The sequence below is a fragment of the Hypanus sabinus genome, chromosome 14, assembly GCF_030144855.1.
Source record: "Hypanus sabinus isolate sHypSab1 chromosome 14, sHypSab1.hap1, whole genome shotgun sequence".
In the NCBI taxonomy this organism is placed as follows: Eukaryota; Metazoa; Chordata; class Chondrichthyes; order Myliobatiformes; family Dasyatidae; genus Hypanus; species Hypanus sabinus.
This window is the reverse complement of record NC_082719.1, coordinates 79,430,325-79,456,317: the sequence shown is the minus strand read 5'-3', so window position 1 is coordinate 79,456,317 and position 25,993 is coordinate 79,430,325. Positions and strand designations below refer to the sequence as shown.

General features: G+C 40.5%; 1 protein-coding gene across 10 annotated transcripts in view; it reads right to left on the bottom strand.

The window, feature by feature from the left end:
- The window catches only part of LOC132404908 (GTP-binding protein Rit2-like), a 328,089-nt gene that overhangs the window by 204,655 nt on the left and 97,441 nt on the right, over window positions 1-25,993 (bottom strand). Inside the window, exon 2 of one of the 10 annotated variants that reach the window (XM_059989510.1) lies at window positions 12,379-12,470. The exons of 7 other annotated variants lie outside the window; for them this stretch is intronic. The gene's annotated coding sequence lies outside the window, so the exon portion shown is untranslated. Of the gene's footprint in view, window positions 1-3,707; window positions 3,768-12,378; window positions 12,471-25,856; window positions 25,945-25,993 lie in introns of those variants that run through there. 2 more of the 10 variants (XM_059989512.1, XM_059989508.1) reach the window with 2 other exon arrangements.

Here is a 25,993-nt window from a genome sequence, read left to right as displayed (position 1 = left end):
AAGAGGCACTGTTGTGCCTTTATCACAACACAGCTGATCTGTACAGACCACATGAGATCCTCAGTGATGTTTATGCCTAGGAACTTAAACTGTTCACCCTCTCGATCCCAGATCCATTGATGTCAATAGGGGTTAGCCTGTCTCCATTCCTTCTGTAGTCCTCAACCAACTCCTTTGTCTTGAGGCTATGTCTCCTAGTTCTGTCTGTCCCTATCTTATCTATCCCTTTCATAATTTTATATGTTTCTATAAGATCTCCTCTTACTCTTCTGAATTTCAGTGAGTACAGTCCCAGGTGACTCAATATCTCTCCATAGTTGAAACCCCTCAACTCTGGAATCAACCTGGTGAATCTCTCCTGCCCTGCCTCCAAAGCCAGTATATGCTTCAAATAAGGAGACCAGAATCTCACACAGTTGAGACCAGAAATGTAAGCTTCACCATGTCTGCATGCTTTTATGTATTCAGTTGCTGCCATATTTGGCTGATTTGGCATTTGCATTAATGAGCAGGTGTACAGGTGTACCTAATAAAATCACAAACACGAGAAAATCTGCTGATGCTAGAAATCCAAAGCAACATATAAAAAATACTATTGGAACTCAGCAGGCCAGGCAGTACCTATGGAAAAGAGTAAACAGTCGACATTTCAGGCCAAGACCTTTCATTAGAACATGAGGAAGGGTCTCAACCCAGGACATCAACTGTTTAGTCTTTTCCACAGATGCTGCCCGGCCTGCTGAGTTCTTCCAGAATTTTGTCTGTGTTACCTAATGAAGTGTCTACTGAGTGTATATCCTATTGTTTTTAGTTGCTCATTTACAATCAACTACATCAAACTAATTTAAAAACTTTTGCAAAATTTTGTCATATTTATTTATCATTACATCTGTTTAGAAAGTACTAGATAACATGGAATTCATGTTTTTACTAATTCATTCATGTAATAAATTCATTGATTTGTTTTACTATTTGTTTAACTGTGCTCAACAAATGAACTCTTCTATAAAACTCACATGAATTCACCAGTATGTTTATTGCCTTTAGAAAAAATATAGTACAGAAACAAACATAAAATAGTTTTATTGTTTGAAAATGCATAATTTAATTATCCTTGTCAAATGGAGAATTAAATGCATTTGCTCTTGATTGCACTGAGACATTTGTATAGTAGTTTGGTTTTCAAAAAGCTAGGCAAAATAAATTTAACTATAATATTAGGGGCCATATATGCAGACTGACATTAGAACAAACATTCACTCTCAGTGAACTGGATCTCATCTTCAGACAGCACATTTTAGCACTCAGCATTCTACAATATGCCATATGGCCTTATGACTATAAGATATAGGAGCACAATTAGGCCATTTTCCCCATGGATTATACTCCACCATTTTATCATGGCTGATCCATTTCCCTCTCAGCATCAATCTACAGCCTTCTCCCATAACCTATCATGCCTTGACATAGCAACCTCTGCTTTAAACATACCCAATGATTTGGCTTCCACAGCCATATTAGGTAACAAATCCACAGATTCACCATTCACTGGCTAAAGAAATTCTTCCTCATCTCCATTCTAAAAGGCCACCCCTCTATTCTGAGCCTCTATTCTATTCTGTCCTCTGGTCCTAGACTCTTCCACAATAGGACACAACTTCTCTACCTCCACTCTATTGAGCCCCTTCAACATCCGAAAGGTATCACTAAGGCCATCCCTCATTCTTCCGAGTTCCAGACCATACATGTCCAGAGCCATCAAGACTCTTCATATGACAAGCTGTTTAATTCTGGAATAATTTTCGTGAAACTCCTTTGAACCCTCTCCAGATTCAGCATATCCTTTCTAAGATAAGGGACCCAAAACTGCTCACAATATTACAAGTAAGGCCTCACCAGTGATTTATAAAGACTCAACATTACATCCTTGCTTTTAAATTCTAGTTCCCTTGAAATTAATGCTAACATCGCAAATGTCTTCCTCCCTACCAACTCATCTTACAAATTAACCTTTAGGGAATCATGCACAAGGATTCTCAACTCCCTTTGCCCCGCAGATTTTTGAATTTTCTGTCCATTTAGAAAATAGTCTACCTTTTTATTTCTCCTACCGAAGTGCATGACTATACACTTACTGACTCTATATTCCACCTGCTACTTCTTTACCCATTCTCCTAAATTGTCTATGTCCTTCTGTAGCTTTTCTACTTCCTCAGAACTACTTGCCTCTGCACTTATCTTCATATCATCCACAAAACCATCAATTCTCTCTTTCAAGTCATTGACATATAACATAAAAAGAAGTGGTCTCAACACAGGCTCCTGGGGAACCAATAGTCATCGGCAACAGAGCCAGAAAAGGCTCTCTTTATTTCCACTCTTTGCCTCCTACCAATCAGTCATCATTTTATCCATGGTAGAATCTTTCTTGTAATACCATAGGCTTGAGGCTTGTTTAGCAGCCTCATATGTGCGATCTTGTCACAGATCTTCTGAAAATCCAAGTACACAATATACACAGATTCTTTTTTTTAGCTATCCTGCTTTCTACTTCTTCAAAGAATTCCAACAGGTTTGTCAAGCAAGATTTTCCTTTAAAGAAACCATGATGACTACGGCCTATTTTATTATGTGCCTCCAAGTATCTTGAGTCCTCGTCCTTAACAACTGACTTCAACATCTTCCCAACAACTGAGGTCAGACTAATTGGCCTATAATTTCCTTTCTTCTGTCTATCTCCCTTCCTGAAGAGTGGAGGGGCATTTTCAATTTTGCATTCCTCAAGAACCATGCCAAAGGAACACTTCTGGCATGCATTCTCTAACTCCCATTGTAACTTGTAGACCACATCTTTACTACTGCTTGGGGTTCTAAATATATAACTCCCATCAGGTCATTTTGCCCTTGCAATTACTTAGCTCTACCTACAACAATTCAATGCCTTCTGACCTTACGTCACCTCTTCCTAATGATTCAATTTTATGTTCTACCAACAGAGTCACACCACCCCCTTTGTCTACCTGCCTGTCCTTTCGATACAATGTGTATCCTTGGATATTAAGCTCCCAGCTATAATCTTCTTTCAGTCATGATTCAGTGATGGCCACAGTGTCATACATGCCAATCTGTAAATGTTCATCTACCTTATTCCATATACTGCACAGATTCAAATACTGTATAACACTTACAGTCAGGCATTCACCCTTTTTGATTTTGTCCGTTTTTTACATTGAAACTCATCCTTTTGTCTACAATTTTACCCTATCATCCACTACTTCTTACTGGGAGTCTCACTTCAAGGTTCTTCTTTTTTTTAACCAACTACCTTACCCTCAACACTATCACTCCAATTCCTATACCCTGACAAATTAGTTTAAACCCTCCTGAACAGTTCTAGCAAACCAGCCTGCAAGGATATTGGTTCCCCTTGGGTTCAGATGTAACTTGCCCCTTTTGTTCAAGTTGTACCTTTCCCAGAAGAGATCCCAATGATCCTTAACTCCGAACCCCTGCCCCCACACCAGTTTCTCAGCTACACATTCTTATGGCAAATCATCCTATTCTGATACTTGCTGGCATGTGGCATGAGCAGCAACCCGGAGATTATTACCATGGAGGTCCTGTTTTTCAGCTTTCTACCTAGCTCCCTAAAACCTCTCTTCAACAGACAAGGAATAAAGGAAAAAAGAAATACACCAGATACTCACCTTACTGAAGCTTGCTGATCCAAAGCCACTCTGAACACTAGCTCTCTCTCACAACAATGGCCGCTCCGCTTGCACTTGTGTTATTTTTATTCGCCTTTTCTAATACACCCCCCCTCAGTAACTGGTTGCAGTCCAACTCCTGTACATGTTCAACTTCTGTCTCCTTGTTCTGTTTTACTTTTTTAATGCAAAAGGGTATCAACTTGCTACTTTAACTCCAGTTATATTTCTCCACAGATGCCATCTGACTTGCTGAGTATTTTAGGCATTCCTTAATATTTCTGATTATCAGCATTTGCAGCGTTCTATATCCACGATATAGACACAAATTCTTGATTGTTTCTCTTTCAAAAAATGCCTCCTCACCTGCTGGGGTTTTCCAGCACGTTTATCTCTTTTTCTCTTTTCTTCCTTGTTTGGTTTTATTTTCAGTTGAGAAACAGATTCCCAATTAACTGCTGTCAATTTTTGCAGAAGCATCCAAAATGATCTTAATTCTATTGCTTTTATTCCCTACCAAGTGCATAAATAATGTACAATAATAAACATAAAAGCAGCTTCAGACAAGAAAAGGAAATCATAATCTGTGCTTATCTATAAAAAACACACCTATCTGTATAAAAGGGGTTGGATTAGTTTCTATCTTTTCCTATCTTTTATGACGGTGAAAAGAATTTCAGGCATTTGTATTCAGTGCCAAAAAAAGAAAAACCCATGAATAATTTACAAATCTATCAATTTTATGTTCAACATGTTAGCATGCCTTTGAAAATTTCCATTAGATTAATTAGATGTGACTCCCAATTCTTGAGTCTGTACTGACTGCCCTTTAACATGTTATATATTTCCATATTCACTCTTCCTCTCAAGATCACTTCAAAGACTTTCCTTATATCAGCAGTCAAATATATTGGCAAAGATTTCCTGCTTGGTTCTTGATGCACAGCAAGTGTGATGGAAGAAAAGTTTCAGCTGCCACCACTGACCCCAGCTGATTATTCCATGTCCGATTAAGAATTCTGTCTTGGCCACTGGCACAAAATGCTGACAGTAAATCAGAAGCTTATTTAACTGTTTTAGGCTGAGGCTGATTTTATTTCCTTTAAAAGATCTGCACTTATATAACGATTTTCACATCTTCAACATGTCCTGAAATATTTACACAAAGGTAAGCAGTTTTTGAATTGTAGAGCTTACTGTAATGTAGGGAACTCAAATCAATGGGGAAAAAAATCATCTTGGATAAAATAGCTAGCCTATTTTCAAATCCCAACAGTGGGCTACAGCTAAAGTCAACCCCAAAATTTTCATCATACATTTTATAGAGCAATACAAAACTAAGAAAAACCAACAAGATTAAGCCATTTGGCTAACTCCACCATTCAAAAGGATTTCAACAGATTTTTCACCTCAACACCCCTCTCCTATCCATCCCCATATTTAGGGATCTCCTGCCTTTTCCAGTATCCAGAAATCTAGCAGTTTCAACTTCAAATGCAAACAAATGACTAAGCTGCCATAGCCTTCTGGGTCAGACAACCAAAAAGTTCTGGTATGTGAATAATAATTTCAACACACTGTGGCGAGCCACTTTCTGCGCAGGTGAACCAGCTCACAAATAGCCAGCGCGCGGGGGGAGACTTTGGTCATGCACCTCTGATGTCTTTTCTGCCCGGAGAGGGCGGGCGCTAGGGATTTAAATGCCAGCGCCGCGAAGTTTAAATAAACCAGTCTTGAAACGACTTACTGACTGGGTGTCATTATTTCAGCGCTGTGTGTAGCACATCGCTACAACACTTTAAAAGGATTGTAAGACATACCTTTCAGCAAAAGTGAAAATAACCAGTGACAATGAAATATTTAGCAAACCCAATATACCTTGCCCTATATCTCTATTTTTCAGCGATGTAACATATCTGTTTTTGAATCTTGAGTTACTAGGAAAATATAATGTTCAGGAGATCTGTGTAATCTTGTGCACAAGTAACCAGAAGCTGAAATTCAGTGGTGGACAGATGGGGTACAATGGTATGTCACTCTTTGTTGAAACAGGTCCATAATAGATACCATTTCCCTGACCCTACACTTACCTATGGAGCATGTAGTTAACCTAGATACATAAGTCAGAGTGATATTTATTGATTACATCTTCACTTTCAAACTCATTGCCAAACCACTAGACCTAGGACATGGCTTCATACTTTGCAATTCCTGACCGACAGATCACCATCAGTAAAAATAGGCAACACCCCTGCCATAATTATCCTCAACACAAGTGCTCCACAAGGCTGTGTGCTCAACTGTCTACTCTACTCCTTATACACTCATGACTGTGTGCCCAGACTCTGCTGTAATTCCACATACAAGCCCACCATAGCAGGCCAAATCTCAAATAATGATGAATTAGTGAAGAAGATGGATAAAGAGGGGGTGGCACGATAATATGGCAGTTAGCACAACGCTATTACAGCAGCAATGACCCAGGTTCAATTCCTGCCACTGTCTTTTGGAAACCTTCTTCTGAACATGTTGGTTTCCTCTGGCTGCTTTGGTTTCCCACGTTCCAAAGATTTACGGGTTAGTATGTTAATTGGACACATGGGTGTAATTGGGCAGCACAGGCTCATTGATCCAGAAGAGCCTGTAACCATCTGTATTTCAAAATTAAAAAAAAAGAAAACAAATCTTTTCCAAGTCTGGCCATATAGATGCTATGTGCACTGGAACTGACTGGAATGGTTGCTGACAATGCAACCATTGTTGGTAGAATCTCAGGTGGTGATGAGAGGGCATACAGGGGTGAGATACGCCAACTAGTGGAGTGGTGCCGCAGCAACAACCTGGCACTCAACATCAGAAGACGAAAGCTGATTGTGGACTTCAGGAAGGGTAAGACAAAGGAACACATACCAATCCTCATAGAGGGATCAAAAGTGGAGAGAGTGAGCAGCTTCAAGTTCCTCGGTGTCAAGATCTCTCAGGATCTAACCTGGTCTCAACATATTGATACAGTTATAAAGAAGGCAAGACAGTGGCTATACTTTATTAGGAGTTTGAAGAGTTTTGGCACGTCAACAAATACACTCAAAAGCCTCTATATTTGTACCATGGCGAGCATTCTGACAGGCTGCATCACTGTCTGGTATGGTGGGGCTACTGCACAGGACCAAAAGAAGCTGCAGAGGGTTGTAAATCTAGTCAACTCCATCTTGGGCACTAGCCTAGAAAGTACCCAGGACATCGTTAGGGAACGGTGTCTCAGAAAGGCAGAGTCCATTATTAAGGACCTCCAGCACCCAGGGCATGCCCTTCTTTCACTGTTACCATCAGGTAGGAGATACAGAATCCTGAAGGCACACACTCAGCGATTCAGGAACAGCTTCTTCCCCTCTGCCAACTGATTCCTAAATGGTCATTGAAGCTTTGGACACTACCTCACCTTTTTGTAAAAATATATAGTATCTCTGTTTTTGCACATCTAAAAAAATCTATTCAATATACATAATTGATTTACTTGTTTATTTATTATCACATTCTATTTTTTTCTCTCTGCTAGATTATGTAATGCATTGAACTGCTGGTACTAAATTAACAAATTTCACGTCACATGCCAGTGATAATAAACCTGATTCTGAACTCATAGCTCAGTATGGCAATTGCTCAGTGCAGAATCACAAGAAACTACAGAGGTCTGTGGACAAACTTCAGCCCATCACGAAAAGCAGTCTCCTCCATTAACTCCATCAACACCTCTCACTGCCTTGGAAAAGAGGCCGTCAAAATGAAAGACCCCTCCCACCCCGGACTTTCTCATCTCCACCCTTCCATTGGGTAGAAGACAAATACTTGAGTTTGCACCACCAAAGTGAGAGAGTATATAAACAAAGAAACAAAACAACCATGAAAAGAGGGCAGTTAGAGAAAACAAAGGAAATTCAAAATTGTGAAATGCAGAACTACAGGTCATGCCTGTGATGAAGATGAGAGAAAAAGTGAGGCAGTATTACAAACACATAGGTACTTACATCATGCACCGGGGTGCTCGCTATAGCTACCCAATGAGGTAACCGTATCTTTTGGCCAGGAGCAGATGTTATCAGCTGGTGAGCATCCTTCACAGAGTGATTCAACCCTTAACCACTACACTCTCCAGCTGGTGGATCAGCATTGCTGGCCAAGTCACAGCCCACCTGCTCCTGACTTCCAGCTCAACTCCTCTCACCTGCTCCATATCCAGCAAGAGGGTCTTTCTGCTTCCACCCCCATCCCGTGAGCCGCTTGGCTCTTGCTCTTTTCATCAATGCCCAGTGCAGACAGCAACCTCCATGCTGACTTTGCCAGGAGCCCTCTAAAGCCAATCTCCATGGGAAATAGCCACACCTACCATCCTTTGTCCCTGCACTCCTGGACTAAGGAATGGTACTTCAGGGTCTTCCTCTCGTGAGCCTCCTCACATCCTTCCTTCCATGGTACTGTGAGCTCCACCAGGATTATTTTCTTGTCTTCGGTTTTCTTCAATGTCTGATCAAAGTGTGGTTCACACCATCTCCGGGAACTGCAGTTTCCTCCCCTATCAACTTTCATCTCCCATGATCTGGCAATTTGCAGCAGATTGGATTTAAGCCTCTTTTATATGACTGGTGTGGCCCTCTCCTTGATGAAATTAACTGCCCTGTTTGCCTCTCTGCCAGCTGGTCTCTTTTTATACCTCTCCTGCTCCAGTGTGTCAGCAAGGGACAGCAGGACCTTGTCGTGGCTCCACCCATACCATCTTTGTGTTAAAGTTGTTTTGCACCCTGACAAATGTGTGTGCCAATGAACCCCGCTGAGCACAAAGCTTGCAGTTAGGGTCTTCTCTCAGCCCCCATGTACGCAGCTGTGATAGTGTACGGAGAGTATCATAGACTGACCACAAGAGGAAAGAAATGTGGAAGGGCTCCAGTCTCCAAAGCTCTGCCCAAGTGATCCTGCACTTGGGAAGACCCCATGTTGTCCAGGTGCCCTGTAACCCCTACTCCACTGCCTTCGATAACTGCCTTTTGTCCTCACGGTTCCATTCTGCTGCCTGACCATGTCCTGCCTATCCCTTGCACTTGCACTCCCCCATCATTGGAAGTGTGCTGAGTCGAGGCTTTGCCATCCCGGTCATGGGCTGCTGATGACATCTTTGTCAGTTGCAGGGAGTTCACTACCTGGTCAATGGTTAAGTTGGCAACCCAATTTCGGCTTGATCTTGTTTTGACTCCTGCTTGGCTTATTAACTTGTCATCGGAGACCCTCAGTGTTAATACTACTCTACACTTTGCCAACTTGAACTCCTCCATTACCGATGACAACGTAGCTGGCCTGATCTTATGTAGAGATCCACTGAAGAAATACTTGGGGGGGGGATCCACAGGTGCTTGTTAACTTCCCCCTCAATGCCCTCTACAGTGGTCACAATGAAAAGCCAGAGAAACCTCGGTAGAAGACCATGTTGGTACAACCATGTCTTAAATTTACCAGGGAGTGCAGTATTGTCGAACTTCTTCAGCCACTCTTCTGACTGCTTTACAGTGTCGGTGATGTTGGCACTGTCTGTCATTACTGCATTAAACCACTTTCAAAGATAATTTACTGGGTTGTCCTCTATGGATGGAATGACTTCTCCCTGTACTTGAAGACTGAACTTGCTAGTAACCTTGCCCTTTTTGATCACCATGAAAATAGACTTCCTGGCCATAAAGATCATCCTAGCTCAGGTATCTACATTGTCCAGGGTTTCCAATACCCAGTTGCTTGGACATGCATTATAGTGGTTTCTGTGATGTCATCCACGAACCCCCGTATTACAGGTTGTCGGATCCTGGGCTCCAACACTGGGCTTTGGGTTCCACCTGCTGTTGCTGATATGAGTAGGTTGAAGTGAAGTGTAGCTTGAATCCTCCTAGGTAGCTGGTGATCATGCCTCACTTTACTGTTGGGATATGGTAGTGGTCCAGGCCAACCTGTGTGAGGACATGTGGAATTGATTTAGAGGTGTTAGCTAGGTCTAATCAGACAACTCCTTCCTCTGCCTAGCCTTGTGGATCAATTGGCTGATTATTGAGGTGTGTTCAGGGCACCCAGAGAAACCTGAGATGCCACCTTTCTGGATGGACGTGTTGATATAGTGGTTCTCCATCACGTAAGAGGTGTGCCTTCTCACAAGCACTGAGAAGAATATCTTGCACTTCACGATAAGGATGGAGATCGTCCTAAACTGGGTGATTATGGAGGAGTCTTCTTCATTGGGATCAAAGCATCTGCCAGCCATTTTCCAACTTGGTGGAATAGAGCCTTTGGTCCAAATCTTCCTCATTATGCTCCACAAACTCCAGAGGAGCTTTGAGAGTTTCTTATATACCTTGTAGGGTATAGCACTTGGTCTTGGGGCGACAGATGATTTTGCTCTCTTGATGATATCCTGGACGTCTGGCCACGTGAGCTCTGCCACGTTCAGCTCAGTTGCTGGGATTCTTGATTGGGGGACTTTTGGATTGAATTCTCATCCCTGATTCCTACGGGAATTGCTGTGTGATCTTCCCTCTCCTGCATTGAGCTGGTTAAGGTGCCAGATCTTTGTTGGCTGAGAACAGCCCTAGTGAATCTGAATGGGTTTTTAAACAAACTGCGCTCTCCTTCAGTCTTTCTCCCTTCTTTGCATTCACAGCTGCTCCACCCTCCTGAGCTTGTGTTCCCACAGTTTGCTGGTTAGATCTTTGACACCTTCTTTTCGTGAGGTGAACTGTCCTTAAATTTCAAGACGGCAGCGTGATGCAGCTTGCAGAGGACACTCCGGAGCTGATATGTTATTTGTTAAGCGAGGGTGTTGTACGCAATCCTAATCTAATGAAAAACAGACGTGGGAGCACGGAGGAACATCTGGAAATCTCCAGGAAGGCCCTCTTCATTGCTGCTGCTGCTGCTGTGAGGTCCAGGATTCTGCTGAGAAGAACAGGCCCCCAGTCCTCAGGGTCGCGTTGCTGTTGGCCGTTGGCGGGGGCATCTTAATACGCTCGGTAGAGGATGGTGCTCGGAGAAGCTGTGCCAGAGGGGATGGACAGAGGCTCGACGGACTCGGAGTCCGCTGCAGTCAAGTCGCTTTCAGTGTGTGCTGTGTCTGCGAGGCTGAGTCGGGTGGCACCGTGGAAGTCGATAGCGGGGGTATTCCCTTCTGCCGTCGGCGTGGGATGGCGAGTCTGTCGGGACCCTTGGGGCTTGTGGAAACTGTGTTGTGGTTTCTTTCGAACTTATAGTTTTTTAACATCTTTGGACTATTTTCACCATGCCCATGGTCTGTTTTTTTTTAATCAAATTATGGTATTGTTTGCACTGTTGTAACTATATGTTGTAACTATGCGATTTTGTGCAGGTCTTGTAGCTTTAGTTTTTGGTCTTGTTTTGTCTGGTGGATTTGCTGCTCCTTTCCGGAGAACGCGCTAAGATGGTAGCGCAATGTTAATACGCAGCAGCCTCTCCGGACTCTGGACTGGGGATTGCCAAACGTTACGTGGATTTTCTGGTGTAGTCTGTTTTGTCATGTGCTTTGTTGATATCATTCTGGAGGAACACTGTCTCATTTTTTAATTGCATTGCATTTGTGGTTTTTAAATGACAATAAACTGAATCCGAATCTGAAATTGTTTGTTCAGGGTGTTTATCTCACTTCTCAGGTGGCAAATCTCCCTTTCCCTCCTGTTTAGTTGACATGATGGTTTAAGATCCCCTTTTTTCTCCATTAGTGTGAATCACTCTTTAGCAAATTTGAACACAACTGGTGTGAGGGAGTCAACTTCCCTGTAGACAGGTCCTGCTAATGTGGCTTCCAAGACACAACCCAGGTCGTCATCAAACTGCTTCCAAGACACATTGTCTGATGATCTAGGCTATCTGATTCTCCCTTTCCTTGATGAATAGAGTAGGTGTGAGAGGGAGCACTCATTTGGTCCCTTCTTTGGCACTGGGATGGCGCAGGGGCGGAGGGATCATCAGCTCTGTGGGATGCGGCCTGGCTGGAATTCTCGAACGTCTCACCGGATGACGAGTCTGTGCATTGCACTTGAATCACCTTTGTTCCACAACTGGATCTGCTTTGGTGTATCTTGAGACCTTCAATGTTTTTGCAGATTTTGCCATATTGGCACTTTGCAATGAATGCCTCTCTGGTCAATGTTATTTGCTTGAGCTTTCTCATTATCATATTTCCAATCCTGGCCATTGCCATTATGTCCATCCTACTGAGTCTCTCATCCTTCCCACCACTCCCCCCAGGAGACTCAGGGTATTGTGTATTTAGTTCATTCGTAGCTTGTATGGTGCCCTCTTGTGAGTGCTGCCCACAAGGTTGCTAGACTTGAGTGCCCATACCAGACTTTCCTGGAGTTCAGCTGTATTTTCAATGTCACCGACCTTTCTTGGTTGCAATTCAGACTTTCCTGGAAGTCACTGGCAAACCAGATGTCTCTTGCATCATACACTTCCCACATATATTTGGTATTTTCCCAGTACAGGCCACCAAGTACCAAATAAAAGGATTATATTTACCATTAACATCTAAAAGAAGGCAAATGTTTAATGACCAATAAAGTTTTTTCTTGCAAAGTGAATCAAATACTTATAATGAATATGATCAATGTCACTGTTAACCTACATTACTTGGTGCTCCTTATAAACATTACTCTGGAGGTGCTTATCTTCTAGGTAATGAAGCTAGGAACCAGAATATTTTCAATCACTCAGAAGCTAAAATAAAGGGAAAAAAAAACAATAGTTTAAGTGTAAAAGTTAATGGTCCAGCACTATATTACATTTCTGTTCCATATCATGCCTAATAATTTTCAGTCAGTTGAACAGAAAGAGCCTAATAAAAGAAGAAAGAGCCCAACTACTCTGCAGTGTATGTATTTGGGAACTGTGCACATAAGCACATTTATGGATGAATCATTTGTATGCAAAGTTACCAGAGACATTAGATTAACTACAAGAGTTGGCAAGTCATGTTTAAAACTTGGAAGAATCTTATAAGAAAGGATCAACCATTTAGCATAAGGTTTATTATGCAGTTAAGTGTAAATATTTATCATTCTCAACCTGAGAGGGATGTGGGTGTTCAGTAGTTGAATTCCCTCCAATCTGACTTTTGGACTAAGGGGACAAGGTGCTTTAAGCAGGATTCTGTACTTTTTCTAGAACAGTATCCATCATATTGTCAATGAGCTAAATTGCATATTCCTGCTCCCTTTATTATGTTCTTCTGTGGGGGAAACTACATTTGACCTTGAAAGATGTGTTTGAACAGGTGTGAACCAAATTTCTTGCCACTCCAGCTGGAGAAGCTGATAGCCAATGAACTCCATCAAAACAAAAGGACAGGTAGCTCCAGGGAAACAGAGAGGCTACAGAAGGAGAAGAGGCAAAGAGGAGACAGATGGAATATAGTGTCAAAAAGTGTATGGTCATGTACTTTGATTTAAAAAATAGAAGCACAGATTATTTTCTAATTGGAGAAAAATACAAAAATCTGAGGACTTGGGAGTAGTCGGTATTCCCTAAAGTTTAATTTGCAGGTTGAATCGGTGGTAAGGAAAGCAAATTCCTTTCAAGAGAACTAGAATACAAAAGCAAGGATGTAATGTTCAGGCTTTATAAAGCACCAGTGAGGCCTCATTTGGAGTATTGTGAGCAGTGTTTGGCCCCTTATCTAGGAAAGGATGTGGTGACATTGGAGAGGGTTCAAAGGAGGTTCACGAAAATGATTCTGGGAATGAAAGGCTTATCATATAAAGATCATTTGACGCTCTGGGCTTCTTGTCACTGAAGTTCAGAAAAATGAGGGGGGGGTTCTCATTGAAACCTATCAAATGTTGAAAAGCCTCAAAAGAGGGGATATGGAGAGGATTTTGGTGGGTGAGCTTAAGACCAGAAGACACAGCCTTGCAATAGAGGGACTTCCATTTAGAACAGAGGTGAGGAGGAATTTCTTTAGTTAGAGAGTGGTGAATCTGTGGAATTCATTGCCACAGGTGGGTGATAAATTCTTGATTAATCAAGGCATGAGGGATATGGGGAGAAGGCAGGAAATTACAGCTGAGATGGTAAGTAGATCAGCCCGATGAAATATCAGAGGAGCCTCAATGGGCCAAATGGTCTAATTCTGCTCCTATATTTTATGGTCTTAAGGACAGTTGATCAGTGTTCCACAGGATCAATGCCAAGCCCTTAGGACACTGTCTCCCAAATCTGAACATTCTTTTGCAGGTAGGATTGCTGAAATGATAGGATACCAGACAAACCCCTTTGGGACCTCGGCCTCCATATCATTAAACCAATTATAGTATCCATTTAAAAGTAGTTGTAACATTTAACTTCAGTAACAAGAAAATTATGTGGTTTTTCAAATGCACATTTTAAATAGGAAGGAGCTTGCTAAAGATTAAGAGTTGAATTACGTTTCTAGTAAAGCAAAGATTAATTCTCACTCTAGATCAATGACTGTTCTTACAACATGTATAATAACTTCGAAAGCACTGCCTGAAATATTAATAGTGGAAGCTTAACAAGTGCATATGACATTTGTCTGTTAACCATTTTAATGGGGGTGTAAACCAGTTAAAATAAAAGGTTAATACCTGCATTAAGAAAGGGACAGTGAAATGTCATATGCATTTCTTAGGTAACTAAATCATCATTGGCAATTTTTAGTTCAGTTAAGCATTAGTGTGATGCTACGGGGGTGGAATTTGTAGAAGGGGTAGATACAAGCTAGAATTCATGCCCTGCTAGCCTTTAATGGTGTTTCAGAAACTAAGCTGGGTTCTGTCTTTATGTGGAGTTTCAGGGACAAAACCAAAAACTAATGGAATTCGAGAAATGATTCACATCCTTTCATGAATTGTGTGGTTACTACAGCCAGCCATTCTGCTGCTTCTCCATTATCTCTCCTGCAGTGTGAGATATTGTCCAGCTTAATGTTCTATTTTTTTCCCCTTACTCTTCAAAAGTTGTTGCCGCATAAAGCGTTGGTGGTGTGATGCTACACTATAGTCCAACACTATCCAAATAAAAAATATTTTTTAAGGATGTTCTTCCTTTTAAAGACAGGGTATAGTTACCTAAAAAGCAGCTACTTTGCTGTAATAAGACCAAGAAGCTTCTTCCTCATCTCTCTGCCTAGACAATGAATGCAGTCAGATAACATCATTGTGTTGCTAACAAAGATGAAGAGGTGTTCCGAAGGAAGGATGAGGTAAGTATGGTGGACAAGAGAAGTCAAAGAAAAAGAGAGGACATATAGCATTGCAAAAGTTAGTGAGAAGTTAAAGGATTGGGTAGCTTTTAAAAAGCAACAGAAGGCAACTAAATCAATCAGAAGGAAAGAATAGATGAAATATGAAGGTAAGGTAGAAAATAGTATCAAAGAGGATACCAAAAGTTTTTTCAGATATCTGAAAAGTAAAAGAAAGGTGAGAGCAGATATTGAACCACTACAAACTTTGTAAATAACTATTTTATGGTTGTCTTTACAGCCGAAGACAGTAGCTATATGGCAAAGCTTGTGAAGCTGGAAGGTCTGAAGGTAGATAAGTCACCCAAACCAGGAGTTCTGAAAGAGGAGGCTGAGGAGATTGTGGGGGAATGATTAATGATCTTTCAGGAATTACTAGATTCTAGAATGGTTCCTGAGAAACTGAAAATTGCAAATGTCCAACACGAGGAAATCTGCAGATGCTGAAAATTCAAACAACAACACACACAAAATGCTGGTGGAACACAGCAGGCCAGGCAGCATCTATAGGGAGAAGTGCTGTTGACGTTTCGGTCCGAGACCCTTCGTCCACTCTTAATAAGGGTAGGAGGCAGAAAAAAGGAAATTCTAGGCCAGTTAGCCTGAATGCAGTGGTTGGGAAGATGTTGGAATCCATTATTAAGGATGAGGTTTTAGATACTTGGAGGCACATGATAAAGTAGGCCAAATCAGAATGGTTTCCCTCAGGGGAAATCTTGCCTGACAAAACCGTTGGAATTATTTGAAGGAAATAACAGGGACAATAGATAAAGGAGTGTCAGTGGATGTTGTTTACTTGGAATTTCAGAAAACCTTTGACAAGTTGCCCCACTTGAGGCTGCTTAACAAGCTAAGAGCCCAAGGTATTACAAAAATATACTAGCATGAACAGAAGATTGGCTGACTGACAGGAGACAGAGTTGGAATAAAGGCAGCATATTTTGGTTTGCTGCTGGTGATTAGTGGTGTTCGCAGGTACTGGTACTGGGACCACTCTTTCCATGATATACAGTACGTCAGTGATTTTTATGATGAAATTGATGGTTTGTGGCCAAATTTGCAGATGATACAAAGATCAGTGGAGGGGCAGGAAGCAGGGCATCTGTGTAAAGAATTGGGAGAATGGACAATGAATTGGCAGATGGAGAACACTGCTGGAAAATGTCTGGTCATGAACTTTGGTAGAAGGATTAAGGGAATAGTCTGTTTTCTAAACGGGGTGAAAATTCAAAAATCAGAGTTTTAACAGGATTTGGGAATGCTTATACAGTATTCTCTAAAGGTTAACTTGCAAATTGAGTTGATGGTAAGGAAGACAAATGCAGTGTTAGCATTCATTTTAAGAGGACTATGATATGAGAGCAAGGATGTGATGCTGAGGCTGTACAGAGTTGTACTTGGAGAACTGTGATCAGTTCTTATCACAAAACAGTTCTTAACTGTCTCCTTACAGATAGCCCCTTATCTTAGAAAAGACGTCCTAGCATTGGAGAGGATCCAGAGTAAGATCACAAGAATGATTCTGAGAACAAAAGGTGTAACATATGAGTTGTGTTTAATGGCTCTGGGCCTGTATTCCATGCAGTTTAAAAGAACAGTGGGGGATGTTCTCATTGAAAGTACTGAATACTGAAAGAACTAGATAGAGTAGTTGTGGACAGTATGTTTCTGATAGTATGCGAGTCTAGGACCAAAGGGCACAGCCTCAGAATAGAGGGACATCCTTTTGGAACAGAAATGAGAAGGAATTTCTTTAGGCAGTAGGTCATGTATCTGTGGAATTCATTGTCACATACATCTGTGAAGAAAAAGTCATTGAGCATATTTACTGCAGAGGTTGATAGCTTCTTGGTTAGTCAGGGCATCAAAAGTTACAGGAGGAAGCCAAAAAAATAGAGTTGAGAAGGATAATAAATCAGCCATGATGGAATGGCAGAGCAGACTCTATTGGCCATCTGGCCTAATACTACTCCCATGTCTTATGCTTTTATTATTGCTGTAATTTATGTAACCTTCAACTGATAATTATATGCACATGTCTTCTGCAGAACTCAACTAGGAAATGAAAGTCAGTAAGTTAAATTATAGGATTGATAATCCAGTGGTCTGGGATAACAAGCCAGTTCAAATGTTACCATTGCATCTGAAGAATTTAACTTCAGTTAACTTAATGATTTCCTATTTAAAATATCTCAGCCTCATACCTGGTATGCAATCTTGCCTGATCTGCAAATGTCCTAATGTTGTACAGGATTATTTTTTTTAATTCAGAGAATCAGCACGGTTAAAGGCCCTTTTGGCCCAATGAGTACTTGTCACACAATTAACTCCATATGACCAATTAATCTACCAACCTGTATGCCTTTGGACTGTAGGAGGAAATTGGAGCACTCAGAGGAAACTCATGAGGTGACAGAGAAAACTCCTTACAGACAGTGGCAAGAATTCAACCCCGGTCGCTGCTGCTGTGAATCCATATGCTAACTGCTACAATACCATGCCGTCCCAAAAAAGTAAAAAGCTTAATTACCAGCTCATGCATCATTTAAACATCTATAAAATGCATAATAACTACTCACCTAGCCTCCTCTAACAGCAACTACAAAAATCATGACCACAACTTACAAGAAGGACAAAGTTCATAGGAACTCCACAATCTTGCCGGTCCAGCCATATACCTACCAGATATTGAACTATGTCACAAGCTCTTCTTCGTCTTCTTAGAGCTCCCTATCCAACATCATGGTAGGAGTTTCTTCTCCAGAAGATAGTTGTAGTTCATGGAAACACTTGACCACCATCTCTCAATGGCAATTGGACATGGGCAATGAATTCTATATTTACAGCAATACCATAACAATTAAACTAAAATAAAATCAGCTTAGTTTCGTTTTATTAGCTCACAAAGAAAGCTAATTCTAGTTCCTCTGCTGCTATCCATATTTAAATCAACAGTTTGCCTTGAAACCAAGAATTGTAAGACTGACAAACCTTAGCCCAAAATGAATAGGCAGAACTTTGAGTGACAGCTAATTGCCTAGTTATGAAGCCAGAGAATTTATCAAAAGCTTGCTGACAAAGTCACTCGTCTTCATTATGGATTTGAAGCTCACAGACAATTAAAGTAAATTCATCTGCAGAGATGTCACAAGCTGATAAATCACATTGCCATCACATGCTCAACTGGAGATGACATTTGCTATATTAAACACAGCTCTCTGAAAGTAGAACTCTTTACATAAATGGATAGTATATTGTTTTCAAAAGTTTTATATCAGTTCGATAGCCCTTTTCCTTGAATTGCAAAATTCTGAAAAATATCAATGTTCATAGCGTCTGTCATTCTGCATCAGTAGAAAGCTTTGAAACTGCCACTGCAGGATCACTTCTTTGTGGTCAATGGAAGGCATGATGCTGTCTTCAATTAAGACCCTGCAGTCAAGATCAGTGAATATGTATAAATTCAATGCAGTTTCTGCTACTGAGTCATCAACACCTGCACAGACTGCCAAGGGTTTTATATTAATTGTGAATAAGTGTGCCAAAGAAGTGAAATAACAAGGAGCAGTTAGAACAGAATTATACAATGAATTTCACCAGGGGGTCCTGGTAGGATCACTGTTAGTCTTAATATATATTAATAAATTGGGCATGGCTATATGAGGCACTCAAGTCAACTTGCTACCAACTAACTTCGGTCAACTTGCAGATGACAGGAAGATCAGAGGAAAACTGAAGCTGTGAGGTAGATAGTAATTGAAACTCAAGGAACTACAGATGTCAGAAATCTGAAATAACAACGAACGATGCTGGAAACAGGTTCGGCAGCATCTGTAAAAAGAGACAGTTAAGGTTTCAGGTTAAAAAACCTTCATTGAGAAAATATATTAGTTTCAAGTGCAGAGAGAAGGAAAGAATGGCAAAGGGAATATTGAATTCATCGAGAGCATATGGTCTAGAGTAGACAACAATGACTAATAATGGTAGTAGGTTAAACTGCAGCAGTCAGAAAGAAGATAGATAAGTATATGATAGGAAAAATTTTGTAGGTCTATGTAGAAACAGTGAGTGAGTGTGACTAATGAAGCCAACAAGGCTGAATGGCCTCTTTCCATGCTGAACTATTTCAGGATTCAGAACTCTGAATAAATATCTTCATAATAGTTCCAATAATATTTCAACAGTTTTATAAAAGCCCTTGCTGGTTCAGTGCCATTATAAAACACTGCTTCCTAAATCAATGGCTTTGTCTTCATGTTTTAAGTTTAAGATCTCAATATTGAAATATTAGAGAATGTCATTTGGACATCTGTGCTCACATTCAGCAAGTCCTGTTCGAAGGTAAGCATGCTTTAAATGCCTCAGCAGTACACATATAACCAGCATTTTGCTCTGCTGAGATTTCATAGGTCAGCTTTTAACCAGTTGATTTCTTTGTCTATTCACTTATTGTTTGAATATAGATTTGTGAAAGCTATTTCACTGAGGCTTGACTTAGTTGGACACCTTTCAGGAGACCAAACAAAAGGTACCAATATAAATAACAAAAAATGACGAAATGGTACTCTGCAAATTAATTATATTGTTTCAGCAGTGGAATCTGGCATTAAACCAAACCAAATTGAGATAACAGGAATCAACTCTGTCCTCCAGCTCTAAGTACTTATGGGTTTGGGACACTATAAATCCAATCCTACTGGACATGTGTCCATATCAGAGATTTACCCTTGATTCAGCACAATGTTAATTTGCAAGTTCCATGTAATCACATCAGAAGATTAGCTATTTAAACAAAATATAGAACATAGGAAAATCAGAGCAGGAGCAGGCCTGTCAAGCCATTCAATAAGATCATGGCTGACAATGGACTCGTCTCCACCTACCTGCCTTTTCCTCATAAACCTTAATTTCCCTACAACGCAAAAATCTATCCAACCTTGTCTTAAATATATTTACTGAAATAATATGGGAGGGAAGAGACTTCTGAAACTACAGATTTGGCCAATTTACAGAGAAAGAGCAAAGGACATTGACTCAGGGCACTCCTGACCTACCAATACCCAATGTTGATTATAAAGGAGAAAAATAGAATGAGATTAAATTCTTCAACACTAGCATCTCTTGTTAAAGTTTATAGCACTTAATTCCTGTGTCCATTATAGTATAGAATGAAAAATCAGCATGAGCATAGAGAAAGAAATAAACTTCATGAACATGCTTCACTTTGCCATTTCCAGCATTTCCTAATACCCCCAATATTACATTGTCTTTGATCCTTGAATTATGCTTCATTTAGTCCCCTACACATACCATTTAAGCATTTAACTATGTTCCAATTCTTTTTTAGCATGATACAAACATTTCTTTGGCTTTTCCCGTATGCACTGCCAGGATATGGTTCTATTTCCCTCCCAGATTTCTATCCCTGTTCCTTTGTAAATGTTCATCATCTGTGATATCTTTCAGTTCTACGGAAAGGTTTATCCTTGAAACGTCAACTGATTTGTGTCATGTCGATAGAAAGTGACAGAACTATTGAGCCTCTCAAAAAATAACTGCAGTTTCTCTTGCAGATTTTTAGCATGTGTTTTTTTGGGCTTTTTTTTTGCTTTTTATGTTTGTTCTTTAGTTTGAGGAAAACAATAAATTAACCTAATTCAATTTTGGAGGTGTTTGCCCTTTGAGAGGAGTTGCATTGGGGTCTGCTTCATTTAATGTGAATTCTTGTGTAACATCTGTTAATCTTACAGAAAAAATGGCATATTGCTTCTTGATGTCTATCTATCCAATGTTTGATAAGCCTTGAAGGGAGGTATGGTGTGCTCTGGGCCATTAACTGAACTCCACAGCTTAAATTGCCAGGATCAGGGGAAATGTGGATATAACAGGAAAGTGTTGCAGAAATTCAGTATGATAGTGCTAAATGGCACAGCAGATACGATGGGCAATTTATCCTATTTCTGATCCTACTTATTATGTTTATAGTAGTTCATTCATGCTTAGTAATATTGATTGGAATGTGTAGGCCGAGAAATCTGGTTGTACCAATGTGAAAACCTTTGGTGCCTCATTGCCCAGCAATAGTATGCATGACAAGTGTATCCGATATAGGAAGAACTACGCTGATGAATTTATTTTATTTTATTTCTATTAAGAATATTTCAAATGGCTACGGAGAATGACCTCAGCTCTTTGGGCTTCAGTACAGATCTGAGTAAATCAGTACTTTTCCTAACAAAGGCAGGGATGGATTGGACAGCAAAGGGGCAGGTGTGTTAACACTCCAATACATAACAGATTTTTATAGAGCTACTCCTATGGAGCTTTCCGCAGCTGTGAAACACAAATCTTATTGGCCTACGTGAGACAGCATCGAGCAGGAAATACAACTCTCAATGCCCTGTGAAGACTAAGGTGCTACATGCGACAGCTCTTTTCATGGCAGCTACAGCTGATCAATCACTGAACACAAGCAATGGACTCATTTTCAGGGACTCTACAGCTCATTTTCTCAGTGTTAGTTAGTTATCTATCTATCTATGTTTGCATTTGCACAGTTTGTCTTCTTTTGCACATTGGTTGTTTGTCTTTGTATGTATTTTTTATTGATTGTATTTATTTGTATTACTGTAAATACCTGCAAGAAAAAGAATTTCAGGGTAATATATGGTGACATATATGTACCTTGATAATAAATTTACTTTGAACTATGAGCTGCCATAGAAGCAAACTAAGCCAACTCTAGTGGCTCGAGCTGGTCATTGACTTCAGGAAGGAGGCTGGTGCATATGCTCCTATTTACATCATTGATGCTATGGTCAAGAGGATTGAAAGTTTCACTTTTCTAGGAGTAAACATCACCAGTAGCCAGTCCTGGTCCAACTATGTAGACGCCATTGTCAAACAATTTCATCAATACTTCTGCAGGAGCCTAAAGAAATTTGGTATGTTTGTTACTTTTGTCCTTCACAAATTTTTATTGATGCACCACAGATACTATCCTATCTGGATGCATAATGGCTTGTAATGGCAACTGCTCTACCTGTGACTGTAAGAAACTGCAGAGTTATGAACACAGCTCGGCACAATGCTGAAACTAGATTCCCCTCTCTGGACTCTGTCTACACTTCTCACTGCCTCAGAAACACAGCCAAAGTAATAAAAGACCCCACCCACTCCAAACATTCTCCCAATTTCCCTCGCCCCATCAAGGAGAATATACAAAGGCCTGAAAGTACTATCCACCAGAGTCATAGACAGCTTCTACCTACTGATAGATGACTACTGTACGGGGGCCCTAGTACAAAAAAATTGAACCCAAACCTTACAATCCACCTTCTTATGTCCTTTCACATTATTGTCTACCTGCACTTTCTCTGTAATTATAACACATTATTCTGCATTTTGTTATTCTTTCCCCTTGTACTAACTCACAGCACTGTTGTATTGAAATCATCCTTATCGATGGCATATAAAATAAAATTTCCACTCTCTCAGCACATGATAATAAGAATTCAATTGAATTCAATTCAATTCAATCGTCTATTATGGAAGCAGGTTAACTTGCAGCCAGATTTGGTGGTGAGGAAGGCAAATGCAATGTTAGCATTCATTTCAAGAGGTCTGGAGGTCTGGATGTGATACTGGGGCTTTATAAGGCACCTTGAGTATGCTGAACAATTTTGGGTTCCTCATCTAAGAAGAGATATGCTGGCATTGGAGAGGGTTCAGAGGAGGTTCGCAAGGATGATTCCGGAAATGAAAGGGTTATCATACAAGGAATGTTTGATGGCTCCGGGTCTGTACTTGCTGGAATTTAGAAGGATGAGAGGGGATCTAATTGAAACCTTTCAAGCGTTTAAAGTCTTAGACAGAGTAGATGTGGAAAGGATGTTTCCCAACGTGGGGGAGTTTAGCCTCAGGATGGAGGGGCATCCATTTAAAACAGAGATATGGATTTTTTTTTAGACAGAGGGTGGTGAATTTGCTCAATTTATTACCACAGGCAGCTATGGAGGCCAGGTTGTAGGGTGTACTTAAGGCAGAGCTTCATAGGTTCTTGACTGGACACAGCATCAAAGATTACGGGGAGAAGGATGGGGAATGGGGATGAGAAGGGGGGGAAGAGGATCAGCCATGAGTGAATGGTGGAGAAGATTCAATGGGCCAAATGGCCTAACTCTGCTCCTATGTCTTATGGTCTTATGGTGAAATCTCATGCTAGCAATTAGCATGTCATAATGTAGTTGGCATCAACTGCATTCAAGAGGAATGGCTAAAAGGCATTTTGTAAAGAGAAAATTGCAGATTTCATCCAACAGGTTAAGTTTATAAAATATATCCACCTGCATATGCTGCAGGGGGTGAGTTTGCCTTGCAAACCAATATCAGTAACAGCAGACTAACCTGGCAAATTAGTCCACTGGTGTGCTTTTCAATGCAGTAACTTCTCCCCGCCATTCAATGTTGTTAAGTCCCTCCACTCTACAGTGACTGCTTAAGATCTAAATCATTTACTCCCCCTTCACAATTACATTGACTTGCAACACTTCTCTTAATTATTCACACAGTCACCAATACTATTGTTGTAGACTGCCAGTCTTTAATTTTGGTTTTCCAGAGATTTATTCTGTTATCACTTATAGCTCATTAGACAAAGTTAATGAGATCAAAGTTCCAATATATGGTGTGTTTTGACCAAAGAAAAGGAGCATGACAATCTGTTGTGTACACACAACCCTGTAAATGTATCAGCAGCAACAGAACACACCTGGAGCCTGGTTTTGCTGTTCACAAAACACTATTTTATTAGTAACTATGTAATACAGTAACTTAAACCAGGTAAACCAAGGGTTAGCAGTGTTATGCATATATAGGAGTAAAAATATAGTTCCCAAACTTATTCAAGCTCAGGTGGCAAGAGTTACAGTCTTATGATGGTACGTAAGGAAATTCAGTTCAGATCCACAGGTTAACTAATGCGAGATATTTGTAATCCAAAGGCGAATATTGTGAGAAGGCAATTACGTTGAGATTCCATAGATTCCATGACAGCAATACAAAATTACAATAGCTGTATGTTTTATCTCCAAAGTTGTTCCATTTTACACACACTAAGTATCACCGATAGTGATCTCCAACCTTTCAACACAAGTGAAACCACACCTGAATTCAGCTACGGGACATCCCAAAGTGGTGGCCTCAGGATACTCAAACCGAATCCACATATCTCCAACAATAGCTTACCACAAAGGGGACCCTCTTCCAGGGAAAACTACCACCCAGGCAAGGGTAGACACACCAGTAGATTCCACAAGGTTACCCTAACCACACAATGTGGATAGCCACTTATCCAGTTCCACGACATACAAAATAACTCCAACAGTGACTTGCCACAGGGGTGTCTTTCTTCAGTGAACTACCACACCCAGAAAAAGGGTAAACACACAAGTGGTATTAACAAGGGTTTTCCCCTCACCAGAGAACCCACTCCTGTGGATTAACTATGTGACAAACACACTTTCATATCTGAACAGAAACAAACTCACCCTCACGGGTAATTTAGACAGAGAGTCCGAACAGTGATCTCTTTGTCACTAGGTTTCTTCTGTTTCAAACCTTCCTCTCCTCTCCTCTCTGCAAACTTCTTCTAGTTGTAGCAACTCGTGAGAGTCATTTATCAATACTCTGGATTGATCTCAACTCACCCCTTTGGGCTACTGAAAGTTTAAACCAGCAACCGACTCACTGGTGTCTTCCACTGACCGAATCCATCTTGACTCTGAGCATGTGTCTCTCTGTGTGTGTCTGGAAGAGTCATCTGACCTTGCTTATTCAAAACAAGCCACGCACTTGCATAAACAATTGATTGTCCATCAAATAACTCCACCTCTCTCACCATAGTAACCAAGCAATTTTGTAATCAGTAGAAATCCAACAATGTCTAAAAGTCAGTCTCATTCTCTCGGCATTTTAAAGTGACAGTCCACAGAAAAAAAATTAACCCTGGGGTACATAACAATCTTTTTTACAAATGATAATGGACAAACCGCTATGTTCTGATATTTTTGGTGAATCCATTTACATATCAACCTGACAATAAAATGATGAATACATCCCATTCTTATGTCTATCCATAGTCTACATTTTGTGTTTTCTGATCTCAATAAATTATGGAGCAACTATTGAACCTTTCAGCTTGAGGTCATCTGTTATTTATATTAATAAGAGATCACTGAAACCTGCCCCTTGCTGCACTTATCCAGCAGGATCAAGCTAAACAATTCCAGTTAGGCATAATTGCACGTTTTCTACAGAAACATCAAATTTACAAATTAAATTATTTCCTCTTTTGTTTCCTAACTGTGACCAAGCTTGATTCTAGAGCCATGGCATATGTTCAGTCCATAGTGCTGTATTGAGAGTGTTGTACTCCAAAAGGAGCTGTTTTTATTTCAGAAAAAACATCTGCACCATGTTCAATATCACTAGCAATGTCACTCCTGAAATGTCAACTCTGATTCCCATTTCCATAGATACTGCTTGACCTGCTGTGTAACTTCCTTTTTTTTCCAGCAATCAAAAGAAAAAAATAATGTGCTCAGTTTTGGTGTTCTGCACAAGTGCATCATAACTTCCTACCTTTATGCTCAACATTCAAAGTTCAAAATAAATATATTATCAAATTACATATACACCCTATCCTCGTTATATGTGTCTTTAGACTCTGCAGATTCACAGTTATGCGAGGAACCTATTTCTATAAATGTTCCTTATATGCATCCAAAACTCACAGTTACGTGAGGAGCACCGCTTTCCCGCCAATACAAGTCACGTGCACACACCTCACAGTCTCACCGTTGAGACGAGAAGCATCGCTTTCCCGCCAATACAAGTCAGGTGTGCATGCCTCACAGTCTCACTCCCACTAGTCTTGCTTTGGTTTTGGCAAGGTGTGGATCTGCGATCTTGTGCTCTGAAA